Source organism: Triticum dicoccoides, chromosome 4B (genome assembly GCF_002162155.2).
Source record: "Triticum dicoccoides isolate Atlit2015 ecotype Zavitan chromosome 4B, WEW_v2.0, whole genome shotgun sequence".
NCBI classification, from domain to species: domain Eukaryota; kingdom Viridiplantae; phylum Streptophyta; class Magnoliopsida; order Poales; family Poaceae; genus Triticum; species Triticum dicoccoides.
In genome coordinates this window covers 135,310,325-135,325,562 of record NC_041387.1, presented here as the reverse complement: position 1 = coordinate 135,325,562, position 15,238 = coordinate 135,310,325, and positions in this window count along the sequence as shown.

The window sequence follows — 15,238 nt, the reverse complement described above, 5'->3', positions numbered from 1 at the left end:
GCTCAGACGCCCGACTGTGGCATTTCTTTTAAAGCCCTGTATGTGGTGTCGCTCAGGCGCCCGACTGTGGCATTTCTTTTAAAGCCCTGTATGTGGTGTCGCTCAGACGCCCGACTGTGGTATTTCTTTTAAAGCCCTTTACGTGGTGTCGCTCAGACACCCGACTGTGGCATTTCTTTTAGAGAGCCCTTTATGTGGCGTTGCTTCAGACGCCCGATCGGTGCCTTTTATTATTATTATGATATTGCATTCCCATAGATAACATGCTTACACGCATCAGAGTTATATTTATATTTTTGTGACTGACGTCATGAGTATAAAATATTTTCAGCACATCATTGCAATATTATCCCTGTGTTCATAATGTTTGCGAGTACATTCAAAGTACTCACTGGCTTGTCCCTGGCTATTGTCTTGGCCAGATTTCTTGCGCGGAGAGGAGCGACCGTGATGGCAGCCCAGAACCTATGCAACGGGGATAGCAGCCTCGCGAAGATAGGAGTTAACCTGGTCAGATGTTCCCGTGGGAAATGGAGTTCCATGGACACTGATGTTTCACAACCCGCTTCCGCCATCAACCGATAGAAACCATTTGTTGTACTCATAGACCAGAATGGTCTTGTACTACATATTTTATGTTTTGCTTGGAATTTCTGTATCAAGTTGGTGCCTCGTCAGCTAACAGTTATCCTGGGGCTGATGAGCACAAGGGCCATTTCTGGGAATTAATACCCAGAGAATCGGTCCCCACAATCAGGCAGATCGCCGGCGGTGACCAGGCAAAGTTAGCCAGGTTGAAGGAGATCCTTACTTGGTTTGACAATGAGTGGGAGATTTTGAGGACGGTGAGGGCCATGTGGCAATGTATGCGAAAGAGCGAGACGGCGATGATGTACTCCTAAGTGGCAGTCACGCCACAATCTTCGAGTTCATCAAGTATCTCCTCTGGACGATGGAGCAGACAGATTCGCCCGAGGCGCAAGTCAGGCGGAGGTGGTGGACGTATAGGTTGAAGGTCGAGCACCCAGAGGATAACGAATTGATCGAGTACGGTGTGCCGTTCGTGAGGGTGCGGAGCCAGCCGGAGCCACAGGAGTATTCGTTATCCCACCACAAGAGGAGGCCGGATGGTGCGACGTCGCTTCCCCGCTATTCTGCACGGTTCCCTCGACGCTTGCCTCATTTCAACAGCGGCGGTAGGGTTTAAGGTAAGCTTCGCACTAACCTAATCTTACATCTGCTCATGCTTACAATCAGTGTGACAGCTAATGAAAATCATGCTTACAATTAGTCACCGAGTACTACGCCAATCACCCTAAAATAGCTCTGGAGCTTTGGGTCAAAGTTGTGACATTGTGTACAAATAAAGAAAAATAGATTGGTGCTTCTTCCAGAAAAGAGTGCTCCCTAGAAAACTTCCAATATAAGCTACTAGTATTTGGTTAGAGGATTTGCTGCCGAGAAAGACCCGTCCACAGAGAGCGCTACACATCCCACTGGTGGTGGTGGATGCCAATGCATGCATGGAGCATGGTTAGTGTCGGTAATTTTTACTTGGCACACCTCGCACTCTGCATATATGCCGGTTCCATCCGTACATTTGTGCAGTTCCACCAAAATGCAGCTGAATAACCCTGTTTGCACAGTTAATGAAAAAGCATGATTACATTATAGTGGCACTAGTTAATGAAACATACATTAATAAATAGAAGAAAATATTGTGATAGTATCATAGTATGCCATGCTGCGAGAGCGAGATGGGCCCTGCGACGCCTCATACGGTCGCCTCATACTGGAAATCGACCCAAGTCTCCCCGATACACCTTCTGCCAGTGATGAACATCGGTATATAGCGGTAGTACAAGGAGGGGCCTTGACATATTCCAATCTCTATTTTTGTGTAGATCAACTAAAATTAAGCACCCCAGTTTGCAGAAACGCTTAAACATTAACAATGGGACTAGTTGATGAAACATATACTAACAAAGAAAAGCACTTTCTTTATCTAAATTGGAAATGAAATGATAGAGAGTACACTCGCTCTATTTTAACTGTATTATTACTTCATTTTATCAGTGACACTAGGGTCAAGCAGGTGGCAAACGAGGTGTACCGTGCGTCACAAGGATGGAGGCCGGGGGTGCTTAGACTGGGATGCTGAAGCTGGCTCTTTCAGTCCCTATCTTCCCCCTGATGTTTCTATGGTAGCATTTGGGTTGTAATCCAAACTTGGTTGAGCTAGTGTTGCGTCCCCCTACCTGCCTAGCTTATGTGGCGAACTTGTCTCCTGCTAGTACTCAGTCCGTTCTAGTAGTAGTTGCATAACTGCCCATTTACACTGAGATGTTGTTGGATAATGGTTCTCTATGGTTGGGTTTCTTTAACAAAATTGGAGGAAACCCCCTCTTTCGATATATAAAAAAAATCAGTGGCACTATCAGTGCCAAAACATTGCCTCAAATTAATAGTGCCACTAGATTAAGGTGCAAAATAATAACATTACTGCTTTATCATGGCAGTGCCAAAACAGTAGCACAAGAGCAGACTCAACATGCAAGATCTTTGGCAAACGGTCAGACCAAAAAGGAACATACCTCGTGATGGGAACCATATCTGCAGTCAATGCCATCGTAGAAGGGATGACACCAGTCACCAACATGGATGATTCAATTCATGGGACCTTTTGGTGCGGTTCATCTAAAATGAAGCAATGTCCCATGAGCTAGCAACTTCTTCTTCTTTTTTTAAGAAAAGGGCTCCAGCCCCGGTTCCATTTCCATCAGAAAACGAAACCCACAGAGCTTCTTCTTCATTAGTTGCAATAAAATTGAGCAACACCAAGGTTGGTTGTGAAGCTCCGGGAATGTTCAACTATAATTTGGATATCATTTGTGCAGTTCAACTAAGATCAAGCGTGAAATGTATATCTTTGTTTGCACAAAAAAGGTGGAAAGGAGGGTGGCTAACAAGTGATGAAACATGCATCAAATGAAAAGAAGCATGTTCCTTATCTGAATGGCAATCCTACAAGGACAGTAGCAATTTCTAAAGCAACAACATTGCTAGATATTAGTGTGGGCATTAGGATTAACTATGACAACCGTTAAATACAACATTGCTTTAATGGTGCCATTGCTTCATTTTACCAGCAACATTACATTAACAGCTGCTACAGAGTCGGTATTTGGGCATGGGTGAGTAGGTGGACCAGGACAGTCGCATTTCTAACGAAAAGAAGCAACTTATCTTAATGGGAAATTTAGCAGGACATGAAAAAAAGTGCCATTGATTCATATTACTGGAGGCATTACATTGAAAACAACATTGATTTAACGTGTCCTTACTTGTAATAGTGTGACTGCTACATTTTACCAGTGGCATTACATAAGAGTGGCTCAAGGCAACAAATATCAGAATAGGATATCTGGTTGGTCCCATTTTTGTTCGGTATAGCCACCTTATACTGTGTAAGGCTAGCAAATCTAGTGCTGGACTTGCTCTGTTGACTTGTCCCCTAGTCCCCACTTTCTTTCCTTTTTCAACCAATAGATCGGGTTTATATTGAGTTTGTACTGTGTTTCTCTTTATTTCTCTATTAGACCTAGAGACCAGTTGGATAGCCAGTCTCTGCTACTTTTTGCCCCCATTATTTCCTCTTCCGACCAAGTCCTAGATTCAGGTAACAAATCTTCCCCCACCCCCACCCCCTTTCTTCCTTGTTTGAACCAAGTAGTACTAGATTCGAGTGCATGAACTAGTTTTACCTCTTAACAGTAAAAATTTAGGTGGTTTCCGAACAGCCGATCGATCCTATATATGAGGGGGGCTGAGAAATAGTGAAAGATACAAATGCAGCAATTTCAGGAGCTCGGGAAGTAGAGCAAGGCCGGTTTTGATGGAAGTTATACCTGAGGGTCGCCGGGATGTTGCTAGGTGGGTGGCGGGAGGCCAGTTCTGCCCACACTACGGCAATGAGGAAGAAGGGGTCGGAGGCCCTCCCTAGCCAGTGTGCTTGGGAGAGAACGGCAAGGCACGCTGATCGGGACGCGCCGGTAGTGGGTAAGAGCCGTAGCCGGGGACGACCGCGTGAACGTTGCACCTTCTCACCTTCCCCGCGCGGAGAGGATCCGGCTGCATCTGTGACCAGCGGTGAGCAGAGAGAGAGAGAGAGAGAGAGAGAGAGAGAGAGAGAGAGAGAGAGTGGCCACCATTGTCGTGTTTAGATATGGAGAGGACGAGACAGTGTGAAGAGAGCAACACTAGCAAGCAAGCACAGAGGCTCCTGCCTATATAGTGGAGTACTAGTTTTCTTTTGTCTATCGGAGCTGGCTTGACCTCGTCAATGACTGTCGAGAAGTCTTCATGCACGTGCCCCGGAGGCGCAGTTGTCGTCATTTTGATCTGAAGCATCAGATTATAACATATAACATGAAAAAAGGCCACATGACAAGAAATCATAACCTCGCTGCCCAAAGGAGACAACATGAATCCCGACGGACAAACTAGACGAGGATCAAAGCTCAAATTAAAGATAAACTCGTAGAAAAGGGGTTCATCGATAGATGTCCTAATTAACATAGCTGGCTTGACCTAGATGGCAGCCGAGTAGTCTTCGTGCATGTGCCCCCAATGACTAGCCCCTTGGAGGAACTCGGTTGTCACTGTTTAACCCTTTCAGTGATCCGAAGTACATGACACCTAATTTTGCGAGCTGACAAGAAACCTTTTTTTAGATTTCTCACCAGAACTATAGCCCTGTACAACATAGCCTGCACGATATGTAGACGATAGCCAATCCAGGCGTGTCTGCTGGAGTCTGGTCACATGCATGGACAAACTGATCTTCCGTGTGTTGCAGGGATCATCCGGGCACCAATGTATGTACAACACTTCTCTAGTACTATCGCTCGTCTCTCTCTTCTATTAACTCACCCGACTTGCGGGGCCGGGAGTGTGCCTATGGTCGGTTCTCAATTGCGGTCCCACATGTGTGTGCAAATGCAATATGGCGCGTGTTCCATTCAGAGAGCAGCGTGCCAGACCGACCAACCATCTGGGGTGCGACTCGAACGCAACGGGCGTGCTGTATACTCCGTACATGTGTACCGTTGTTTTCTTGAGGCTTTGCTCCATGACACAATCGATGGATACAAAAATATTATACTGTACTATTTGAAAGTTGAGGGCGGGGCTTTTCCTGCGCGGTAGGCGGGGCAGTTCCGCCTAGTCAGTTCGACAGAGACGCGAGAAGATGAGGGAGTATGCTGCTGCAAACGTAGGGATGTGTGATTTGACAGTGAGTTATTACTTGACAGGTGGGGCCCCGTGATTTGACTTGCCATTATCATTTTAACTGCGGCACTACGACCGGTGTGAGTCTCCTGATTCTTGACCACCTCCATATAGGTGCCTCCCCCAATGCTCCACCATGTAGAGGCTGGCTCTTGCATGAGAGCCCACTCCACGTTTTCCTTGCCTCTTTCCTCCACATATGCAAAACTGCCATGTAAAGCGGGCTTATAGCCCACTATTGTACTTACTTGCTCCTACAGGTGCTAAGCCTACCACATAGGCATAAAGTCTGATGTGGCAAGTTAATTAAGAAGAGAGAGACTAGTTTGGTGACCCAAGGAAGAAACGGTGCTAAGCGCGTGTACCTAGGTGAAAAGACAATTTTGAGTCTATAGCTAATTAAATGAAGCAAACTTAGCAATAAAAAACTAAGCACCTATGCATTGGGGACTTGATTGCTAAGCCATTTAATGCCCTTAGCACCTCATCTAAGCACCATTTCATTGGAAGAGGTCACTCCTTGGCAAATGCAATAAATACTACGAAGAAAGAGATAGAGAGAAGTAAAAAAATACTCTTATAGCCAACCTTATAGCTAACCTTGTTGTAGTATGAGTGACTAAGTGATGACTATGTATGACATGCCAACATCAGATAGCCTAATGCACCGTGTTAAATCTCCAAAGACGCGACCGCGCGAGCGAGGCGATGGTCGTGGTAGGCGCGACCATGATACAGGCTGCTGGCAGCCCTTGGATCTAAGATCGAACGGTCGCATGCTAAGTTGCTGAAAATTTGCAGAATGACCCCCCAGGATAGGATATTCACCCATAGGTCTAGAGTCACGCCATGTAACCGTTCGATCTTAGATCCAAGGGCTCTCGGAATCCCGTATCATGGGAGAATGGAAAGCTTCGTATCACCTGTAATTTTCCTGACGCTTGACATGACATCGAGAGCCATTTAATTGGGCGTCGAGTAGACATGACATCTAATTGGGCCCCCATAGTACTGTGCATGAATCCATTTATCCACCAGGCAAGCCACTACCCTGCCGTCGCACGCTCCACTTAGCATTTTTACAATCGAAAAACCGCTGGCAGTTCGCTCCTACTCGTCCCCGGACGTCCTTTAACATTACAACAGTTCGCTCCTAGTCGTCCCATCCTTTCACATTATGGCAGTTCCACTAATCCTAACTATCCTCCCAAATCCATGGCGTCCCAAATCTCCATGATCAACGGTGAGTACAAGGTTAGAACCATCACCGGCGATGAGTTCGACGTCATCTACACCCGTTCTTCCGCGACGGTGAAAGGATGCCTTGCTCGCTTCAGACGCATGTTCGAAAACTCAAATGATGAGTGGATCGTTGGGCTAGATGTTGAGTACACCACAACCCTGGACAAAGAGAAGAATCTAAAGGAGGAAGAGAAGATGATGCTCGCCGTGATCCAGGTTTGCATGCATGATTTATGCTTGGTCTACCACATATGCCATGCCGACGTTGAGTGCGAGGAATTTAAGAACTTCCTCAAGGGCGGCCTAGTCAAATTTGTTACTGTAGACTTCACGAACGACAGAACAGTCCTGGGTCTGATAGGCCTCGTTGTAGGCAATCCCTTCGACCTCCAGAAGAATGGGCTGGTGCCCTCCCATGATCAGCCTTCAATGCTGACCCTGGCAGGAGCCATGGTTCATCCTTCGTACGGTAAACTGAAGAAACCTTCGCACACGTTTCATCATGCATGGCACTAGAATGTACTAGATATAGACCACATCCACTATGCTGCAATGGATGGCTACCTTTGTTTCAATATCTACAAGGGTTGGATGAAGAGCAAGAGCCAAGTGTGCGGTTCAAGCAAAGAAGTATCGGCCAAGAGGAAGAGGGACAAGGACGAAGTCGAGGATGTGGACGAGGACTCCGAGTAAGGTGGGAGTGTCATTGCTCATGGTGGTTCTAATGCAGTGTCTACCAGATTAGTTGCTTAGTTTAATTTCAGGTGTGCTTAGTTTTATTTGAGGGGTGTGTTGTGCTGAGCCCCCAGCAGAACTATGTTATGTTTCTTCTCGTTACTTTAACTCTTCAGTACGTACATACTAGTATTTCTTACAGCTCATCTTTTAGTTGGTATATTACTACCACTCATTTCTTCACATTATATACGTACAATATATATGGCCAACATCATATAGCCAGCAGTTTAGTTGTCAAAGAATTTCAGGGTGCTTAGTTTTGTCAAAGAATTTCGGGGTGCTTAGTTTTATTTGAGGGGTGTGTTGTGCTGGACACCATTATTGTGACTCAAAACTCTTTTGCCATGTTATAATGACATAAATACCGATGGACCAACAAGCCGACTCTCCCTCTATCTCACTACAGTAAAATAAAGTGTGGGGCCTACTTGATCCCAACAGCGTTCTTATTTTCCTGTAAAATTATTTGATTGGTTACTCCTGACAAGTGTGGCCACGCTTATCATTGTGAGAATCGGCTTACTTTTGTCATGTAACATGGTCAACGGGTTTGACGTGAAAATAACAATGTCTAATGGCATTTTTGAGCAAACATCTAACTTAACGATGGCATTTTTTAGATATCTAATTGCATTTTTGAGCAGGCATCTCATGGATCGATGGCATTTTTGAGTAGTTGTAACTTCTAATGGCAAAACTGAGTAGTCATACACAACTAGTGGCATAAATAATAAGAACCCAAGAATTAAATAGGTATGCTAATTTCTTTAATAGAATTTAGCACCCCATTTAAGCATGTACTAGCTTTTTCAATAGTACTATATGAATAATTTGGCGATGAGCGCTCTCTATATGTACCACCTTTTTTCTTTAATTTCATCTTGTTAGTTTTGCTCCATGGCGCAATCCATCGATACTACTACTGTACAAAAGAATACATTTTTTAAAAGGCTAGTGGGCGGGGCAGTCTAGCTTGGTCGGTTTCACGAGAGGTGAGGGCCTTTGTGATTTGACAGCTCATTACTGCTAGAAGGCGGGGCCTTGTGATTTGATTGCTCGCATAAATGTGCCGACGACCTGAGGAGGAGTAAAGAACCATGCGGTATACTCAAGTTTTCCACTGGAGTAGTACTACGACCGAGGAGCATGAAACACGGCAGCCCAGTGCCATATGGCGATAAAAATGATCTAATTTGCTAGTCATCTCATTGTTAGCATTGTTCTATTCATGCCTTGCAGAGAACGTGCCACGTGCGGTGAAACACCCAAAACAAAAGAAGAAACACAGGAGCAAAAGAAGAAGGAAGATTATCACCCCAAAAAAAGAAGGAAGACGCACACACAAGTCTGGGGTGCTTCTCTCACTACATGAAGGGTTGCTGGCCGCGGAGCCGTCACTTCTTCTTCATCGCCTCCACGACCTCCATCTTCTTGCGCGTCTCCTCCACCATCTTCTTCATTCTGTCCATGACGCGGGATTTCTCGAAGCGAGCCTTCATCATCTGTTCCACGGCCGCATTATGTACCTTGACAGCAGTCGGGTGCTCAATGCGGAGCTTCGCCAACTCCTCCTTCTGTTTCATGACGAGGGCCTGCAACATCTTCATCGAGGAATTACTATTCTCATGCAGCTTCTTCCAGCCGGCGTTCTTCTCCTTCAGCAGGTCGAGCTCATGGCAGAGCTTCGCCTTGTCCTCCTGAAGTTGCAGGATTCGTCGGTCGCCTTCTTCTCCGAGGCAATGCTCTTCTTCAGTGGCATCACCAAGCCAGTGGTCAACTCCCTCTGCTCATTGAGCTCAACGGGCATGTCGTCGAGGCTCTCCTTCAGCAGCTCCACCAAGCCGTGGATGAACTCCTTCTGCTTATTGAGGTGCTTATTGAGCTGATCGGGCATGCCGTTGAGGGATAACGACTCCAGTACCGCCATCTCGGCATGTTCGCCTCCGCGGCTAGGGTGCTCCTGGGAGCCATCGCCTACCCGTGAGAGATCTTTCGAGGTCCCTGCATGGCGGCGAGCCCTCTTTTTTTCCGTAGCCTTGGTTGCCGCTCCCTTGTTACGAGTAGTTCTCGACCTAGAGCTCTGCACACCGGCCATGGCAAGGATGGACAAAGAAGAAGGACTTATGAGGAGGAAGGTAGAGTAATTTTCGGTTAGGTAGTTCCCCTTTTTATAACCTAAGTACTAGCAGTAGTACTAAAACCTGCATAGTGGGAACACATTCAGGTTTGGTACGTACTAGCAGGTGTGAGCATGCTTGCACTTAATTGTAGCACTAGTAATTTCGGATGTGATGGGAACAAGGTAAAGATTAATTAATGGTTTTGGTTTCGAGGCCCGAAACGGCTCCCGATGAGTTTAGTGGAACATAAATTTCGAGTACTCCCTCCATTTCAGTTTACAAGGCTTGCACGTGTATCTAGGTCGTCAATGTAACTTATATAAAATAAATTGTTTAACATAAAAGTATATAATTAAAAATAGAATATTTGAAGTTTGTAATGATATATTTTTCGTAATCTGTGCCTCTTATTAAGTTGGTCAAATTAACTACCTAGGTACACGTGCAAGACTTGTAAACTGAGATAGAGGGAGTACTATACTACTCAAATGCGGTCGCACAAGTCAGTGAAGTAACTAGTCATACATGTCATACCAAGCCGATGTGAAGCGGGTCTGACCGACCATCTGTTGGTGTGACCGACCGTAAAGTATTACGCGATGGAGACTTCTCGTTGTGGCTTTGGTTGATTGTCACGACCAAGCATTCTAAAACTAGTGATAAATCAATTACCATCTTTTTCCAAATGACCAAGTATTTTCACAGGAATACAATACATATAGATGGAGTGATTGTCAAGGTTGCAAACCGACATGGCGTTGCAAGTTCACTGCATCACTGGCGGGGAAGGAGGGCAGCTCACCTCGCCTATGATGCATGTCCAGCGGTGCCGCCGCAACTGGTCCCAGGATTTGGCTTCTCCTACCGCCCATTCGAATAGTTGCACTGGCTGCTCATGCCATTGCACAGGCATGCACGTTCTTTCCTCCGCATTCGACTCCGTGAATATGATCTCTGCCATTAGCCCTAGCTCGAAATCAATGCGACGCTGCAGATGCTGACATCCCTCAGCATCTCTCCCCTGAGATCGACTTGCGCCTCCACCTTATGTTGCACCAGGCGCAGCTCCTTGGAACTTCTATCCAATCGATGTGATGCTTCCTTGATTTGATTTGCCCTTGCTGTACACCACCTGAAACGCAGCCCTAGCATGTCCTCCGGTGCCACCGAGCTATGATTCCAGAGCAATGGATCCCCTCTAAAACACATGTGGGTTTCGCTCAAAGGTGGCAGTGTTGCAGGCCGCAGCGATAGGGCAGCCCGCGGGAGCCTGGGATCTAAGGGATTATCCATGCCGGGATTATCCATGGTGAGATCTTCCATGGCGGGATCCAGTGGGCGAGGCGGGGAGGCGAGCCTAGGCGCTGGGAGAGCCCTACGAGGCTAAGATAAAGATAGTACTACTCCACTTCATCCATATTTAAATACAAAGGCCACCAACAGTAGCCCTGACAAAAATTGATCATGCTGCCTGCATCCTGGTTTATTGGCCCCTTTTTTGTGCCACTTTTCATGACATGCATAAATATTATGTTACTTACAAGTATGGTCAAAATTGGCACAAAATACGAAGAAGACCAATGGAAGTACTAGCAACCCATGATTTAACTACTCGCATGCGCGTAGTGGAGTAGTAATGTCTTTCTTCCGCCCTCACATCCACTCAATTTGCATGCGCTGTATTAATTGGCCATCAATGAAGTGAAGGACTTTACACACGTCAAATTATCACATGGGGTGGATCTTCATACAAAAATGCGTCCCCCCGTGTACCCGTGTGTGCGTGCGAGGGAATGAGTGCGTGTGTGGCGTGCGTGCACATCTTCGCTTCATGCATGTACCGCGAGTGTGGCTCAGCGAGGACGAGTACATTCTTCTGGAACCAGCAGCATGCCACTGTGATCAATCCACACAAGGAGGTCACGACAACACCTCCACCTGTGCCACGTGGCTTCATGAACTGTAAGAGAGACACTGTGTAGCGTGCCATTGGAATTCTAATTTACGTGTTTTGCACACAGTCGAAGTACTAGCAAGGTACACGTGCATTGCACACATCAGATTTGGCAATCTAATTATGAATAAATACCACTATACCATGTAAGCTCTGAGTCATATATGCCTGATGTAGACCTTTGTTTAATTCTTATAGTTCGTCTCATTCAAAATCAATTAGTTTTTATAAAAAAAGCTAGGGCTCTTTGATTCATAGGATTTCCAAAACGCGGGAATAGGAAAAACATGGGATTAGAGTGGAATGTCGTCTTGAATCCTACAGGATTGTACGAGTGTTTGATTGTGCATAGAAAAAACGCAGGATTCTTTCAAAGAGGTTTGAGTGGATGGGATGTTTCCTATGAAATCTAGTGCAAATGAATCCTATGGAAAAATTCCTAAGGATTAGAATCCTCCAAAATTCCTTTGAGAATCCTTTGAATCAAAGAAGCCCTTAATCTATTTTATGATTCATGGAATTGTGCGTTGTAAAGCATAAAGTAAAAACAAATAATGGCAATTGAACTAGAAAAAAAGTTTGGGCAGTTAGGATACGGAAGACTATAGAACAAAGGAGAAGCACTTGTGTTTTGAGGTTTGTGCATTATGCTTAAATTCAACCATGGAGTCTGCTAGATTGTACATGTGGCAAAATCCGATGGGGGGCTAGAAGATGGTGCGAGGGGCCAAGTGGAGGGAGACTATGAAGGAGTGCACAAGTGCGAGATTGATATTTAAAGAGAGGGGGCGAGAACGTGCGTTGTTGCGCGCAGTGGCAGAGCCATCAAAAATAAATGAGCTAGGGGGCCAAGCATTGCTAATCCTTTACGAGGAGGGCCAATTCATAAACTTAAACCATTTTACCAGCAATTGTCTAATGATCACATTCATATTAGCCTCGATATATAGTGATGTTGGGGGCGGGCAGGGCTCTTGCTGCCCCCTGTCTTCGCCATTGTGCGCGCGTCTGAGAGATGAAGCAGAAGGCATGGATGATGAGAGGGGGATGTTGGATATATAGTTAATGTGGGTGTATTAGCTATGTAATCCTATATAGAGAGGTATAGATTGATCGATGTGGACGTGGGAAAGAGGGTGAGACCTCACTAGATATATAGATGATTGGTTTGTGTGGAAAACTGTGAAAGACCTAGCTATACACACACACACACACACACATATAGAGGAAACATTGATCGTTGCGCATGCACGTGAGAGATAAAGAATGCCCAATATGATGGAGAGGGGAGGTGTGTGTGTGCTTGCATGGGAGACCGACCTGAAGAAAAAGATTGCATGTGTGCGATGGATAATGCTGACTCGTAGTGTGTGTGCATGCATGCACGAGACAAAGTTAGTGGTACAATTATAAAGAGAAGACGACTGTGTGGGTGTAAAAGACTAGGTGAGGTCATAATCAATGTAAAGTTGAACTCAAATATTTGAATAAGAGATCATGATGTTTGAAACCCATGCATGCATGAATATAACAGAGATATACGTGGTGTTGTTTGGAAACGAGCATGTTGTACTGTATACACATTGAACAAGGTTAGACTGATTTGAATTTGAGATACCGATGGCAGACATCGTTTGGCCATGTTGCATCCGTGCATGGAGACACTATTCTAATTGGAGATGATGGGTGGCTTTGGCATCACATATCTATATCTATACCCCTATATATATTATATTTTATATTTTTTATATAGTGTGCAGATAACTTTAACTTTGAAAGATGGTCGTTGGATGAGGCCAATCTGATGGTGCAGAGATGGCAAATTTGAGCACTACTGGCTGTTGGATATCATCTAGATTCCACCAGATTTTGCCACATGTACAGTCTAGAAGACTCCATGGTTGAACTTAAGCATAATGCACAAACCTCAAAACACAAGCACTTCTTTGTTCTAGAATCTTCCATATCAGAATTGCCCAAATGTTTTTCTACATGATTTGCCATCATTTGTTTTTACTTTATGCCTTACAACGCACAATTCCATGAATCTTAAAATAGATTAGCTTTCTTATAAAAACTAGATGATTTTGAATGAAATGAACTATAAGAATTAAATAAACATCTACATCATGCATATATGACTCAAAGCTTACATGCTATAATGTGGTATTTATTCATAATTTGGTTGCCAAATATCACGCGTGCAATGCACGTGTACCTTACTAGTCTAAATGGTGTTTGTGTGTGTTGTGCATGTTAAACACATTGTACATAGTATATCATACATGGTTTAGATTCCGAACATCTAGCTAGAGCATACACGTACTATGATTTGAATTCAACATAAAATGGGTACATATATTTGAATTTGAGATCGTATGTACATGTAGTTCGTATTTATATAGGAATTTACTTCTCCTATATTCATGTCATGTGTTGTGAAGATAATATTTAAATGGTTGTATAACTAACCCGAGTATAATCCCATTCAAACAGGGAAAATGTACTCAAATTTAGTCCATATGCTAGACAATACACATTGTTTTTTTATTATTGAGGGAAGTGCAATTTTGTTTTGATACTGCACACGTTATGTTTGTTGTCCCGATTTTTTGTTGTTGTATTTGAATGCATTTCTAGTAATATAGTAAAATGGTACATGGCTCTCTCTAGTGATGAGGTGTGAATTGTCTTTTTCTTTGGGGTACACGTTCAGCTTGTTCTCCCGAAATTTCAAACCGCGCCTTGTTATGCCGAAATTTCAAGCTAGCGTCTCTGTCTATCGTGCTGCGAAACTACCGCCTCTTCAACCCGCACCTTGTTACCCTGAAATATTTATGATATATCTTTGTCTCGTTGTGCTCCGATAACTCCCTCCATCTCAACCCGCGCCTTGCTATTCCAAAATTACAACGCACGCAAAAACTCCCAACTCCTGTGAAATCCTGACATGCAAAATGCATGTGATACCCCTGAACCGAAAGAACCGCCTCAAATCGGTGGGGGTACTTTTGTAACTTACCCCACATTTCGGACAAGCGCGCCTCTAAGCCATGGTTCCCCACTCCCATCCCATCCGCCCACCCATTTGTACACCGAGGCCATGAAAACCCGTGAAGCCCCACACCCTCCTCCGTCCGCCACCCAGCCGGAGCCTCTTCCCCGACGACATCGTCCACAACAACACCTTGATGTCCCTCATCCACCATACCGGATGAGGACCCGTCGTCGATCTCGTCGTCCCACCGGTTCAGCCACATCATCCTCCACCTCCAAGGAGCTTCCCCGACGTTCCCCTCGTCTTTTGCACCACCTCCATTCCCACACCGCTGTCTTCACCTGCACCACTAGAAGAGCATCATCATCATCGTTTCCTCGGATGAAGCTCAGGCCTAATCGGCGCCACCAAAGATGTTGTACACTAACTGCTGCATTTTCTTCTTGATTCGATCTCACAGTGCTGACGGTGCTCGGTCCCGAGCCGACACGGCGCGGCTCCATCCATGGTGGCATCGCCGGCCACTTCCTCCATGGCGTCGCTCCCTCGGCGGTGATGTCCACACCAGTAGGAGCTGCTTCTGCTTTAGCTCTCACTCGCGCTGCTGCTCTGCTCTTACTCTCGGTCCCCTGCCTGGTCTGGTCTTGCTCTTGCTCTTTCTCTTGCTCACGCTGCTGCTCTTGCTCTTGCTCTTGCTTGCGATGCTGCTCCAATTTAGGTACACTTCAGTCAACTGAATTGACTTTTGTGTCAGTCGATTTTCAGGGGGTGGGAGGGGCTCGCCGGAGTTAAGGAAGAACCAGCCGCAGTGGGGAGGGGGGGTCACCGGAGAGGTACCCCACTATCTATCTTAGGGTTCAAGGTGGGGATGGTGGAGTGGGGATCTCCGGAGAA